We start from the raw sequence: 14,690 nt of genomic DNA, 5'->3' as shown, positions 1-14,690 counted from the left end.
GAAGCTTGGTAGGAAGCTGGGGCTGCTCAAGTAAAAGAAACCCAGAAAGTGTAGGTAGGTTGACGAAACAGCTGCAGGGTGTAGGACTGGCTCCTGCAGAAAGGACAGAGAGACACTAAGCTGAGTTGGGGGCCTGCGTGGGGCTGGTGGGTACCTGAGGACTGGCTAAACGGAATGTCTGAGTTTTCCTTTGGACTGTGTGGGGGTTGTTTAAGGTGCCCAGGGAAGGAGAAAACAGGGGTGGGGCCCTGCAGAGGTACCCCCTCGTGATTGGGGGGCACTCAGTAAGTGGGTGCTGTTCTAGACTCTCAAAGGTCAGATTGAAAAGTGGCTGCTGAGCTCTTTTGAAAAACCAGCCCTTAACGGATGGCTGGAGGGGCTGAGGCTCCAGGGGCTGTGGGTTCTGGCTGATGGCAGGGGTCTTGGCTGTCCTATAGATTTGTAATTTTTGTCCTAAATACTATAGTTTAGCTTGTGTGAAACCTCCATAGAACTGAAAGAGAAATAATGTGACTCCCCTGGAGCACTTTGGGTGCCCTAGAAAGATAAATGATCCTCGAGCAGGGCTTTATTTTCACAATCCTAGTACAATCTACAGCATCTTTCCTGGCATCTAGCTTAGATTAGCCCCTGCAGTAGAGTTCCCCTTTGCTCCTGTCGACTGCAGTGAGCCAAATTCAGCTATATTTGCCATTAAGAGGCTTAGCGCTCTACTGCTATTTTTATAGCCATCGTTTAGCTGAACATAAATAAGGACAGGAAAACCTGCAGGATACACAAGGATGAGTTGGCACAACAATCCTGTCCTTTCTAATTAGATTTCAGTATATGCTTCGCAGCACCGGCATTGCTGTTGTCTTCCTAAATGGTCACTCGGCGGGCAGCAAACTAATCACATCTCCTGAGCTTTTTTTTAAAAAAGGGCGAGACAGAATAAAACAAAGGAGGGCAAGAGAGTGCTTTATTTATTTTTTTTTAATGTTCCCGTGCTGACTTACTGTATTTGCTAGTTTCAATTGATGCCAGCCCCGTCAGTCACCAGGGAAAGATGTAAAGATGCCTGTGTGCAAATATGAGTGGCATTCAGCCTCATTCAAACCTGAGCCATTCTCCTCAATGGAAACCTTGCTCCTTGGTGGTAATATCACCGGTTGGTGAGAACCAGTCCGGGGAACCGGAATTATTGAGCTGAATGTAGGAGTCACTGGGTGAAATTCTAGGTGCAAGGTCAGGCTCGATTATCCTAATGGGCCTTTCTGAGTGTAGGCCCTGATTCTGCCAAGCTTTTAACCACATGCTTAACCTCTGTCCCTGTTCTGCAAAGCACTTAACTTTAGGCATGTGTTTAACTTCTAAAGAAAGTCACCGGCATGTTTAAATGCTTTGCTGAACCAGGCCCTTGAAAATCTGTTCTGTGATAGCTGTGTGAAAGGGAAATGTATCTTCCCAAGCAGCTTGTGTGTGGTTTTTGGGTTTTTTGGGGTTTTTTTTTGTAATATTGAATTATTTTAAAGTCAATAAAAATAGCCCCGTCAACTCACTGGTCTATGCTAGAACTTTTAAAAAGGTCTCAATGATCTTGTTATCAACACATGCAAGCTGTAAAAAAAAAAAAAAAATTTCTGATGACCGTATTTTTTGACACATTTGCTTTGTTGGTTATCGATGATGCAGTAAGGAATCGGTCTCAAAAGTGAGACCTCTCTCGAAGATAAATATTTTATTTGCATTCCCATTGTGCCTACAGCCCCCAGCTAAGACGGGGACCCCTCTGTGCTGCATGCTGTATGGATACGTGAGACAATCTCTGCCCCAAAGAGCTTGTAGTCTAAATAGACGAGACAAAGGGTAGGAGAGGAAACAGAGGCACAGACTCCTGTCCCACAGACCCCACAAACTGCCAAAGTGAATGTTGCCTTAGTGGTAAAACTAGGGGACTAGAAGTCCTGATCTTGATTTATTTTTTTCCCCCTCTGTGATTTGATCAAGGCCACGCAACAAGTCAGTGGCAGATCCAAGAATAGACCCCAGGCCTAGACGTAATTCAGTGGCCAAATTGCTAGACCACATGGCTTCCCATGCAGAGGGTATGTAGGTTTAATGATGAATTCTTTATCTGCTTTAGATTTCTTTCTGCCTTTCAGCAGAAGGACATCAGAGTTGAGATCTTATGAGTTATTGATAAGCCTAAAACAGATTCAGCTCATTTTGAATTCACTCTGGTGTGATTCCGTTAGCTGAAGAAACTCAACAGCTTGCAGTCACCGGTGTAAATGAGAATTTTGGTCAGTTCCCTGTAGGTTTTGTTAGAATATCTTTGATTCACTTTGATAAAAACTGGATGCCTCTAAAAATCCTGGTACAAGACAAGCAATTTAAGGCTGAATTTTTTTGAGTGAAGACTGCACTTGAGAGTGGACTTGTCTCTCATACTTTTCCTATTACAATAGTGAAATCCACATCTAGCAAACTAAGAGGGAGCGAAACTGTTTAGATGGGAGTAGAATCCAAGTCTGAGACTGCTAAAGTCCCAGTTGTTGTTCCACTTGGAAGTTCTGTGAAAAACATGATTTCACTGTAGGTCTGATCCTGATGAGTTCTCGGGTCCCAGTTCCGCATAGCACTTAAGTACATGCTCAAGTTTGACTTTAAGTAGGACTTAAGCCCATGCTTAAAGTTAATACTGACCCAGACTACCCACTTTCAGGTTGAGAGCTCCCATGCTCATAACAGAAGGCACTAGGAAAAGGTTCCTTCTTTCCATGCATTAGAAAGAAATGGAAAAATTACTTCAAAATGAATGTATCCTCTTCTATACAGTATGTTAAGGGCTTGACCCTTCATCCAGTGAAATCTCTTCCATTGACATTAATGGGAGCAGGAACAGGGCTTTAAAGAGCAATCTTTTACTTCTGTAGACTGCAGCCTCCACTGGAGTTATGGCAGGACCCCATGGAAAGAACTCCAAGAACTGCAGAAAGGGTCCCTAGAATGGGCCCATTCCCTGTTCATCTAGCTAAATCCCAAATGCTGATTGCAGTACTGAGGTACAGGAAATGATACCTCAGCCTCAAGAAAGTCAGCTACTCATCCAAAGAATGAGCTGTCTCGTCTAATTAGTTTCTGTAAATGTCCTCTACTGCTGTTACTTTCCCCACTTACTGACCATACTTGGATCTGTATTGCTTTGCCAGTGCATTCTGCGCAGCCTTATCATAAAAAGGCCAAAAAGCTCCTGAGGGAATTAGGGGGGCTGATTCAGTTTTCAATAATACCATCGAATGTGTCCGAGTATGGTCCCCATTTGCAGAATATGTGGTGTGTGCAAAGATGTCATTTAACAAAAACCTTTGTTTACCTGTCTAAAATGGTAATAGCAATACGTGACTTATCTATCTAGTCTTGCTACTTGAAGCCTCATTAATTAATGTTTAAAAAAAATTTTATGAGACCTTTGAAAAGTAGTAACATTTTAAACTGTACTGACACAAATTAATCCTTAACTCCCCTGGAAAAAAGAGTCCTAATATCCCCATTTTACAGATGAGGAAAACTGAGGGTTTAGTCCAAAAAGGAGTACATCACATACACATTTTAAAACATTTGAGAACTACCACGCGATTTTTGTTTGTTGTAGTCTTACATTGTTAAATATAAATAGTCAAGTCTGGGAAACATTGTCATACACTGGGTTAAACCTCACTGAAACTGGAGGTGTAGCAGGTGTCCTTTAAGAAGCCATGAAGTTTCTTTATGGAAGCAAGTAGCTGGAACAATAGCTCCCCTGCCACCACAATGCAGGCCCAGGCCTCTGCCCAAAACAAAGGCATGTGTGAGGCTGCTCATGAATTCAAACTATGTGGGGGTAGGGCTTCGTTGGGCATTGTTTAGTAGAGGGGTGTATATGGGTGTGCGGAACAGCGTCAGGAGAAGGCCCAGAGAAGCTGAGGAAGAAGGCAGCAAAGAATCATCAGCATCAGTGCAATGTAAGCAAGCCATGGGAAACTGGCCATGAGAAAAGCCGAGAGAGCTTTTGGGGCTGAGTGCTGGCTGCTATGCAAAAGGCTTGTAGCTGTGAGCAAAGAAACTATTTCCCGTTTGATTCTTCCTGTGTTCAGGGGAACAGCCCACTGTACATTGTTTGTAAACAAACAGGATTGCAACAAAGATGCCTGACTCCATCAATTTCTCCTCTTAAAGGAAATAATCTGTCTGTCCCCCATTCCCTGAACTTTGGCTAAGGCCATGTCTACACTGCCACTTATGTCAGCAAAACTTACATCGCTTAGGGCTGTGGAAAAAACACACCCCCTCTGACATAAGCGGTAGCCTGCTCGTTGAGGGTGGTTTAATTATGTCGAGAGGAGAACTCTCTCCTGTCAGCATAGAGGACTACATGGCAAATCTTACAGTGGTACAGCTGTTGACAGAGCCTAACAACTGTCCCAAAAGGGGTAACGATATATTTACTAAAAAGAAAAGGAGGACTTGTGGCACCTTAGAAACTAACCAATTTATTTGAGCATAAGCTTTCGTGAGCTACAGCTCACTTCATCGGACGAAAGCTTATGTTCAAATAAATTGGTTAGTCTCTAAGGTGCCACAAGTCCTCCTTTTCTTTTTGCGAATACAGACTAACACGGCTGTTACTCTGATATATTTACTGTGTCCTCTGTAGCTAGAGAATTTGAAACATGATGCTACGTGTTTTCCACTAGGTGGTGGTATATAACATTCTTTAGCTACAAATCAATTCACCTATGGCCTCGTCTGTCTCTTTAATCTGGTAGTTCCTATGTTTCTGGATCACACCTCAGGTCCATCTAGTCCAGTATTGGGTCTCCACCAGCAGTCAGTGCAAGAAGCTTCAGAGGAAGGATCAAAAAGCCCACTGATGGTAAGTTATCAAGTAACCTTCTCAGAGGGAAAGTTTGCTCCCAACCTTGGGGGGCTGATTTTAAATTTCTACTTTCTTTACCCTATCTACTATTAATATAGATGTTCTCATTATCTATATACATATCTAATCCTTTGAATCCTGCTGAACTCTTGGCCACAGTAATACCTTGTGGATGTGAGTTCCACAGATTAATTATTTAGTGCAAGTTGGGTTTTTAACCTTATTCTGACAATGTATCACTCAAGATGGTGAGTTGAGCCTGAGCTACAAAGTTGGGATCCAGAACAAACTTCTCCAAAGACTTCTGAAACTGCGGTTTTGGTTTGAACCTCTATAGAATCCAGATCCAGACTTATCTACGCTTTGAGAGTGTCCAGAGCTGGTATTTTGCTTTCAGCCTATATCTAATTGTAAAGGAACAGAGAATTGTAGACTCACCACCCAATTCAGTGTACCAGAGGTTATTCCCAAATAATTTCCCCTCATGTAAGTATGACACATACATGCTGAACAGCTTGGCTTCCAAGCAGGTGCTCAGGAATACAATCTGGCCTTGGACAATGCATCCATTCTCTTCTCACTTATCCAGGACTTTGTGACTTCCAAGCAGATTTCATGGCTGTGTCACATAAATGACACAATTGGTCATGCAGATTTTTTTTAAACGGACACAGAATATCAGAATCGCAATGCCAGATCAAACCAGTGACTCATCCAGTCAGTATCCTGATGCTTCACAGAAAGGTTCAAGAAGCCCCACCTTAGAGAATAACCTGCTTATTGGGGATTCTTCCTGACCTCCTTCATGCCCTGAAATAATTGGGTGTTTTCTAATAGTGTCATTAGGGTTAGAGTTATTTCATTCTATTTTTTTTCCACGTGGAGAAACAGGTTTGTCCCAGGATGAGGTGACGCTTGAGTTTAAACTGGAAATGCTGCACAAAAAATGGAGATGACTGCCAAAAATATCTCAGCCTTTAAATTTATGCCAGTAAGATACTGCATCGCAACAAAACCCTGACCTTACTTAGCAGCGTCCTTACCAAGTGGTAGAGAGAAACAAACAAAGTAATAGACTGACATGCCTGGGAATGTACTACGAAATGTTAACTTCAGAATATCATGGCAATATTGGTTCCAGAGAAGGGCAAGACCAAGGCCTTGCGCATTCTAAAGCCACCACAATCAGGAACCTGTTCGGGCTGGGTGTGGGTGCAGGGGTCTGACTACACAGAGTTCACTGCAACATCGGGGCTGTTATAGTCAATCAGAATTAATGCATGGGTCCAAAGAGTCAAAGGTGTTACCATGACCCTGTAAGTCCATTATTAAACACTTTTAAACACAGTTCAGGGTTTGGTATACAGAGACGTCCGCCTGCTTGCTGCCCTGACAAAGACGACTGACAACTTTTAAACCTTCTATTATAGATGGAGACTTAGTAGAACAAAACAGGTTAAAGCATTTGACTTGTAAAATATTAAGTAAGGTTTTTCATTTTTAACCATATCCCACTTTCTCTTTAGCTGCAAAGTTTGTATAAGGAAAAATCCCCTTGTTTGCCAGTCTTTTAGATGGGAAGAGCTGTGCTTTTGGGGGGGGGGAAAAGAAATTAGTTGAGATGGGCTGGAGCTGCCGTTCTAGAAAACAGGGTCAGACTTTAACAAGAAGATGAAGAATAGCGTACATAGAAAGTGCAGCCTCTGTCTCTGGCGTTGACTCTCTTGCAACCTCTCTGCTGGGAAAAACACAGGCCCAGCATATGGTCTTATCAGCCACTCTGCGACCTGGCAAACTTTGGGCTTTCACGACATGGGTTTGAGTTGCCTTTTTCTGGTCAAAGGCTTACCGCAGTATTGCAAAATGTACAGTTTTGGCCAGTGAAGACAAACTCTTACTTTGGTCCATTAATGTTTTGTCCTATGCTTCTCTTGTTTACCAGCCATAATTTTAACACAGTCCTTGACTTATATAATGTTTGGGCTAATTCAGCTTTTTGATTCTTTTTGCACCTTTTCCCCATCAACATTCATTGTTATAAGCTATTGTGACAATTTATAAACGTATCCACTTTTCCACAATTGGGCTTACAAATGGTGTAAATATGTAGGCCCAGTTATTACAACCGGGCCCTACATTCTGGCAAAAATTGACTAAAAATATATATGAATTTCTCAAATGCATTTTCTGATCACTACTAGCGTTCTCTCTGGAATTTATACTACATATGAGACGTACACTGAGCGGTTAAAACAAAGAGGTGGGAATCAGGGCTCTGGGATTCAGTTCCTAGCTGTGGAAAGTCCAGCATCCTGGGAGCTGCTTGTGGGCTAATTGTCCATCCAGCCTGGTACCCTGCCCTGGTCAGGGTGGGACTCTGGGCACAAGAGCTTTTCTCATACTACTGCAATATTCCCACACGGTTCCCGCCAAAGCCATGATGTGACAACATGTCGTGTCCTATAACTATATTAAAGGAATCTGGTTACAACCTTGCCCGTAAACTTGGGCTGGTGCACCCAGGCAGAAACCACACCATGTTATAACAACGCGATTTATAGGACATGTATGGGAACATGGTATTAATCGATCGCAGTGTGGACAAGGCCGAACGCTCAGCATCCTCTCTTCATTCAGGTGCTATGGGGAAGAGTTACAAGCCAGCTTACATCCTTGGGTGAGGGCTAAGGACCTAGGCCCAGATCTTCAAAGGTATGTAAGTTGCTAACTTCCACTGAAATGACAGTTCAGAGTCTCTGGGCCGACTTGACCCAAATAGCATGCTGATGAATGTGTTGAACGTGCCCAAAGAGAAATAGATTAGATGTGCATGCATGAAGAAAATTGCAAAGGGGTGTTATATCCCTCAATATCAAATGTTTGCATGCTGACTAATTGCTACAATTGTACCTATAGCCTGGAGATGTGCTGCTCTTATTGGGATACATGCAGAGATCTGTAACTCTTCCCAGCTGTTTATGGTCCAGTGATTGAGTTTGGCAAAAATTGACTACACTTACATGAATTGCTCCCTCCCCTTTGGTACAGTTTTATAACGTGGACTTCTATTTTCCAATAATCATAGCATATTAATTTGCATTTATATTACACAGCAGTGAGAGAGGGAAATTGGGGCCATCAAAGCTCCACTTCCTGTGTTAGTGCCGGAGGGTCTTTAATATTCAGATAGGAACTCAGTTTTCAAGGTCTTATCGAATACAATTGCAATACAGTAAACCGTCTAGAAGGCAGCTAATCTATCTAGGAAGAACAAAGATGAGTCTGGTGGGATTTAAACATGTCGTTACAGGGAGTCTAGCTATGTCCATCTAACGCTGAGAGCACTGAACATCCACTCTAGCCCCTTGCTTTTGGGGCTGTCCTCCTAATCCCTGGGTTTCCTTCTTTGCTAAATATGAACCTGACCCACGAATTCAATAGGACCCTTTGGATCCAATTCTGCCACCTTCCTCCATAAGTGAGGATGGCAAAACTACATGCTTCAGAGTAGCAGCTGTGTTCGTCTGTATTTGCAAAAAGAGAAGGAGGACTTGTGGCACCTTAGAGACTAACCAATTTATTTGAGCATAAGCTTTCGTGAGCTACAGCTCACTTCATTGGATGCATTCCTACTACATGCTTTATTCATATATCCAATTTTTTTATCCTTCCCACCTCAACTCATATAATAAAGGAAAAGAGAGCTTTCTTTGCCAGCAATTTCCAAGCACAAGAAGTCAATATGGGGAACTTGAAAATCTGCATCAGTAAATACATACAATCAATCTTCCCGTTAGAGGCAACCGCCACCTGCAGAACTGCCTCACTCTCAATCAATCAATCTTGCATTTCTAAAATGCCTCTGATTCCATGGCTCCACACTAATCTACTGTAACAAGCCTTTTGAAAGCTGCATTTCTAAAGAAGTAATATAGGCTTGAGTTAAAGCTGGACATTCTCTGACATGAAGGGTCATATTCTATAGCGGGGCACATAATGAGTGTATGGACACACACATGCATAGACGCATCATAACTTATCCTTACTAGACAGTGTCTCCATCTGGTACAACTGAAAGCCATTTATAGGCTTAACAAAGGGAGTGATCTAGTGAATGTGGAAGGCCTTGTCAGAACAAAGGTTTTAAAATCAGCTTTAATGGGATCCAATGACACCCTCTTTATGTGGGGCAGTAAGAGTTAGACCTGGTAAACAGCTCAGTACCAGCAGTAAGTGTTGAGGCAGAGGGCTGCAAGAGCAACGCAGAATTGCAGGTCTGGGTGCAATGATGTAATGGATTCAAAGTTAGTTCCTCGGGCCTAGGGAGTACAGAGTCTTTCCTAGTGACTTGGATTCCTGTAATAGCAACAAAGCACCTGAATCAAATAAGCAAGGGTGAAGCTTCAAGAGAAAGCTCAGGATCAGTCAGGACAGGGTCGAAGATCACTAGAGACAGTACATCCACTGTAAACTTATCAGATTGCACTTTGTCACAATTTGATTGCAGGGGGACAAGCTACTGACGTCCCACAACACAGGAAGGACAGTGGAATAAGCCAGGGTTTCAAAAACTTGGTGCATCTCAGCAAGTAGAGCTGAGTACGATATACTTTACAGGACAAAAAGTAAATCATTACAGTAATCAAACAGCATCAAACCTAATCAGAAAGATAGAATAATTAGGACACTTAAATATAATCAACCTGGACACGGCAAAGCACAGTAGGGCTGACAAAAGGCAGCCCCTACTATTGACAACCCAAGGGTTTGAAAACGACAACTCAGGCCCCACAAAAATTATGAGATTAATTTGTGGCGCTGGGGCTTTAACATAAACATCGAATACCACGTGACTTGCAATAAATGACAGGTATTGACAATTGAGAGTTGTGTGTCCTGCTGCCACGTGTGGCCCGATCCAGCAAACGCTTAACATGTGAGTGATGCCAGCTACATAGGGCTCAAAGAACATATATTCTCTCAATATCCCTTTTAAGGTAGGTAATATTTTGCAGGTGGGGAATCTAAGGCATAGACAAATTAAGCGTCATTGGCAGAGGTGGGAACAGAACCCAGGATTCGGACTCCTTGTTTTCTGCTTTCGCTGCTGCACGGTAGCTTGTCCTTGTCTGTTGTATTGTAATGAATTATTGACATCTACGTAAGACATTTATAGAGTGCTCGTTACAACAGTATCAAGGTACCAGTTTTTCTTTTCAGACTTATGTTCAAAGACTAGAAATACAAAATCTATTTGTATGACAGTAATACAGTAGCTGCAGGCCCCATCTGAAATCAGAGTCCGATTGTGCTAGGCAATATGGACAGCAGGAGCGAGTTCCTGTTCTGAAGATCTTGCAATGGACAAGTCAGACGAAAGGTGGGAGGAGAAACAGAAGCTCAGAGAAGTTTGGATTTAAATGTTTCCGATGTTTTGAGTAAATACTGGGGCCAGGTGTTTTTAAAATAGTATTTATGTACTTGTCAGTGCAGAATGCTCTGAAGGTGGGGTATTCTTCAGCACTTAGGGAAGCTATTGCACAATGACCGGAGGCTGAAATGCCAAGGGTAAAAAGGGTTATGTTCCACACAAGGGTCGGAACCCTGGGTCTCAACTCTACCAGTGGCAAAGGAATGGAAGGAATCTAAAGAGAGATGTCAAGAGTGGACGGAAAGCACATGGTCTGAGTTCCTCGGACAGTTTACAAACACGTGCAAACTATAGAAGCCTTTAATAAAAATACGACAAGGAGACCAAACGTTCCCTAAGGGGTGTGGAGAGGTGTGCCCCACAAAATGGCTCAAAAGGTGCGAGTATCACCCTTAACATCCCAAAAGGAGCGTGAGTATCTCCCAAAATGTCCCTAAAAGGTATGTACACGCATCACACAATGTCCCCTACAGCGCGTATGTGAACTTCACACAAAACATCCCTTTTGTTCGTTGCACACAGGGAAATGTTTCAGGAAACACCTGGCCAGTGGCCTGTGCCTTTCTCCCAGCATTCAGACCTCTGCACAAGGGATGTGACTGATGCAACACAACCAGGACAGTGACAATCCAAGCCATAATGCACCCAGGGAAGGGGCTATAGCTGGGTAAGCAGGGGTGGGAGAAGGGAAAGAACGGGGAGTGGGAAGGGAAGGAATGAGGGGTGCATGGGACAGAAGGAGTGGGGGGAACAGGATAAGAGGGGTGGAAGGGACAGGAGGGGTGGGGGGAACAGACTGGGGAGCAGAAGAGGAATGAGGAGGAAGGAAAGCCGGGGGTGAAGGGAGGAAGGAGGGACCCAGGGTGAGCAGAAGCGGGGGAGGAATGGGGCAGAGAGGAATGAGGGATGGAGAAGAGATGGGGGGAGCAGGGGCCAGGGGAGCAGCAGAAGCAGGCAATGGTGGGGAAGGGGTGAAGAGGAGGAGTGGGGGGCAAGAAGAGCCCATTCGGGGAGCAGATGGGGGGAAGGGGATCATGGGAAGGGAGGGGACAGACCTGGGGGAAGGGGTGAAGAGGAGGAGTGGGGGGCAAGAAGAGCCCATTGGGGGTGCAGACGGGGGGGGTAGGGGATCAAGGGAAGGGAGGGGGCTGACTTGGGGGGAAGGGCTGAGGAGGATGAGTGGGGGAGCATAGGGGGCGAGAAGAGCCCATTGGGGGGAGCAGATGGGGGAAGGGGATCAAGAGAAGTGAGGGGGCAGACTGGGGGGAAGGGGTGAGGAGGAGGAGTGGGGGAGCAGAAGGGGCGGGAAGAGCCCATTGGGGGAGCAGACGGGGGGGAAGGGGATCAAGGGAAGGGAGGGGACAGACTGGGGGGAAGGGGTGAGGAGGAGAAGTGGGGGGGGGGGAAGAGACCATTGGGGGTGCAGATGGGGGGGAAGGGATCAAGGGAAGGGAAGGGGGCTGACTTGGGGGGAAGGGGTGAGGAGGAGGAGTGAGGGAGCAGAGGGGGGAAGGGGATTAAGGGAAGGGAGGGGGCAGACTGGGGGGAAGGGTTGAGGAGGAGGAGTGGGAAAGCAGGGGGGAAGAGCCCACTGGGGGAGGAGATGGGGGGAAGGGGTGAGGAGGAGGAGTGGGGGAACAGAGGGGGAGAAGAGCCCATTGGGGGAGCAGACGTAGGGGAAGGGGATCAAGGGAAGGGAGGGGCGCTGACTGGGGGGGAAGGGGTGAGGAGGAGGAGTGGGGGAGCCCATTGGGGGAGCAGACGAGGAGGAAGGGGATGAGGAGAAGGGAGAGGGGCTGACTGGGGGAGAAGGGGTGAGAGGAAGAGTGGGGAGCACATTGGGGGAGCAGACAGGGGGGAAGCGGTCAGGAGGTGGAGTGGGGGAGCAGATGGGGGGAAGGGGATAAAGGGAAGGGAAGGGGCTGACTGGGAGGGAAGGGGTGAGGAGGTGGAGTGGGGGAGCCCATTGGGGGAGCAGAGGGGGTGAAGGGAAGGGAGGGGGTTTACGGGGGGAAGGGGTGAGGGGGAGGAGTGGGGAGCCCATTGGGGGAGCAGAGGGGGGGAAGGGGATGAAGGGAAGGAAGGGGGGTGACTGGGGGAAGGGGTGGGGGGAGGAGTGGGGAGTCCATTGGGGGAGCAGGGGGGGAGGAGGGGAAGGGAGGGGGCTGACGGGGGGAAGGGGAGAGGGGGGAGGAGTGGGGAGTCCATTGGGGGAGCAGGGGGGAGGAGGGGAAGGGAGGGGGCTGACGGGGGGAAGGGGAGCGGGGGAGGAGTGGGGAGTCCATTGGGGGAGCAGAGGGGAGGAGGGGAAGGGAGGGGGCTGACGGGGGGAAGGGGAGGAGTGGGGAGTCCATTGGGGGAGCAGGGGGGAGGAGGGGAAGGGAGGGGGCTGACGGGGGGAAGGGGAGGAGTGGGGAGTCCATTGGGGGGAGCAGGGGGGAGGAGGGGAAGGGAGGGGGCTGACGGGGGGGAAGGGGAGGAGTGGGGAGTCCACTGGGGGAGCAGAGGGGATGAAGGGAAGGGAGGGGGCTGACGGGGGAAGGGTGAAGGGGAGGAGTGGGGAGTCCATTGGGGGAGCAGGGGGGAGGAGGGGAAGGGAGGGGGCTGACGGGGGGAAGGGGAGGAGTGGGGAGTCCATTGGGGGAGCAGGGGGGAGGAGGGGAAGGGAGGGGCTGACGGGGGGAAGGGGAGGAGTGGGGAGTCCATTGGGGGAGCAGGGGGGAGGAGGGGAAGGGAGAGGGCTGACGGGGGGAAGGGGAGGAGTGGGGAGTCCATTGGGGGAGCAGAGGGGAGGAGGGGAAGGGAGGGGCTGACGGGGGGAAGGGGAGGAGTGGGGAGTCCATTGGGGAGCAGAGGGGAGGAGGGGAAGGGAGGGGGCTGACAGGGAGAGGGGGAGCAGTGGAGAGTCCATTGGGGGAGCAGGGGGGAGGAGGGGAAGGGAGGGGCTGACGGGGGGAAGGGGAGGAGTGGGGAGTCCATTGGGGGAGCAGGGGGGAGGAGGGGAAGGGAGGGGGCTGACGGGGGGAGGGGAGGAGTGGGGAGTCCATTGGGGGAGCAGAGGGGAGGAGGGAAGGGAGGGGCTGACGGGGGGAAGGGGAGAGGGGGGAGGAGTGGGGAGTCCATTGGGGGAGCAGGGGGGAGGAGGGGAAGGGAGGGGTTGACGGGGGAAGGGGAGAGGGGGGAGGAGTGGGGAGTCCATTGGGGGAGCAGAGGGGAGGAGGGGAAGGGAGGGGCTGACGGGGGGAAGGGGAGGAGTGGGGAGTCCATTGGGGGAGCAGAGGGGAGGAGGGGAAGGGAGGGGCTGACGGGGGGAAGGGGAGAGGGGGGAGGAGTGGGGAGTCCATTGGGGGAGCAGGGGGGAGGAGGGGAAGGGAGGGGTTGACGGGGGAAGGGGGAGAGGGGGGAGGAGTGGGGAGTCCATTGGGGGAGCAGAGGGGAGGAGGGGAAGGGAGGGGCTGACGGGGGGAAGGGGAGGAGTGGGGAGTCCATTGGGGGAGCAGGGGGGAGGAGGGGAAGGGAGGGGGCTGACGGGGGGAAGGGGAGGAGTGGGGAGTCCATTGGGGGAGCAGAGGGGAGGAGGGGAAGGGAGGGGCTGACGGGGGGAAGGGGAGGAGTGGGGAGTCCATTGGGGGAGCAGGGGGGAGGAGGGGAAGGGAGGGGGCTGACGGGGGGAGGGGGAGGAGTGGGGAGTCCATTGGGGGAGCAGAGGGGAGGAGGGAAAGGGAGGGGCTGACGGGGGGAAGGGGAGGAGTGGGGGAGTCCATTGGGGGAGCAGAGGGGATGAAGGGAAGGGAGGGGGCTGACGGGGGGAAGGGGAGAGGGGGAGGAGTGGAGAGTCCATTGGGGGAGCAGGGGGGAGGAGGGGAAGGGAGGGGCTGACGGGGGGAAGGGGAGGAGTGGGGAGTCCATTGGGGGAGCAGGGGGGAGGAGGGGAAGGGAGGGGGCTGACGGGGGGAGGGGGAGGAGTGGGGAGTCCATTGGGGGAGCAGAGGGGAGGAGGGGAAGGGAGGGGCTGACGGGGGGAAGGGGAGGAGTGGGGGAGTCCATTGGGGGAGCAGGGGGGAGGAGGGGAAGGGAGGGGCTGACGGGGGGAAGGGGAGGAGTGGGGAGTCCATTGGGGGAGCAGGGGGGAGGAGGGGAAGGGAGGGGCTGACGGGGGGAAGGGGAGGAGTGGGGGAGTCCATTGGGGGAGCAGAGGGGAGGAGGGAAAGGGAGGGGCTGACGGGGGGAAGGGGAGGAGTGGGGGAGTCCATTGGGGGAGCAGAGGGGATGAAGGGAAGGGAGGGGGCTGACGGGGGGAAGGGGAGAGGGGGAGGAGTGGAGAGTCCATTGGGGGAGCAGGGACTCTGAGATAGCGCG

At 49.4% G+C, this 14,690-nt stretch overlaps 1 protein-coding gene across 2 annotated transcripts in view; it reads left to right on the top strand.

Moving 5' to 3' along the window:
• SLC23A2 (solute carrier family 23 member 2) overlaps positions 1-14,690 on the top strand; it is a 128,294-nt gene that overhangs the window by 4,878 nt on the left and 108,726 nt on the right. The window contains exons 3-5 of one of the 2 annotated variants that reach the window (XM_078850674.1): positions 4,791-4,897; positions 7,538-7,612; positions 10,495-10,998. The gene's annotated coding sequence lies outside the window, so the exon portion shown is untranslated. Of the gene's footprint in view, positions 1-4,790; positions 4,898-7,537; positions 7,613-9,696; positions 9,898-10,494; positions 10,999-14,690 lie in introns of those variants that run through there. The other variant, XM_078850675.1, reaches the window with a different exon arrangement.

Source organism: Lepidochelys kempii, chromosome 26 (assembly GCF_965140285.1).
Source record: "Lepidochelys kempii isolate rLepKem1 chromosome 26, rLepKem1.hap1, whole genome shotgun sequence".
NCBI classification, from domain to species: domain Eukaryota; kingdom Metazoa; phylum Chordata; order Testudines; family Cheloniidae; genus Lepidochelys; species Lepidochelys kempii.
The sequence above is the reverse complement of the archived record's forward strand: the minus strand, read 5'-3'. Positions and strand labels throughout refer to the sequence as shown.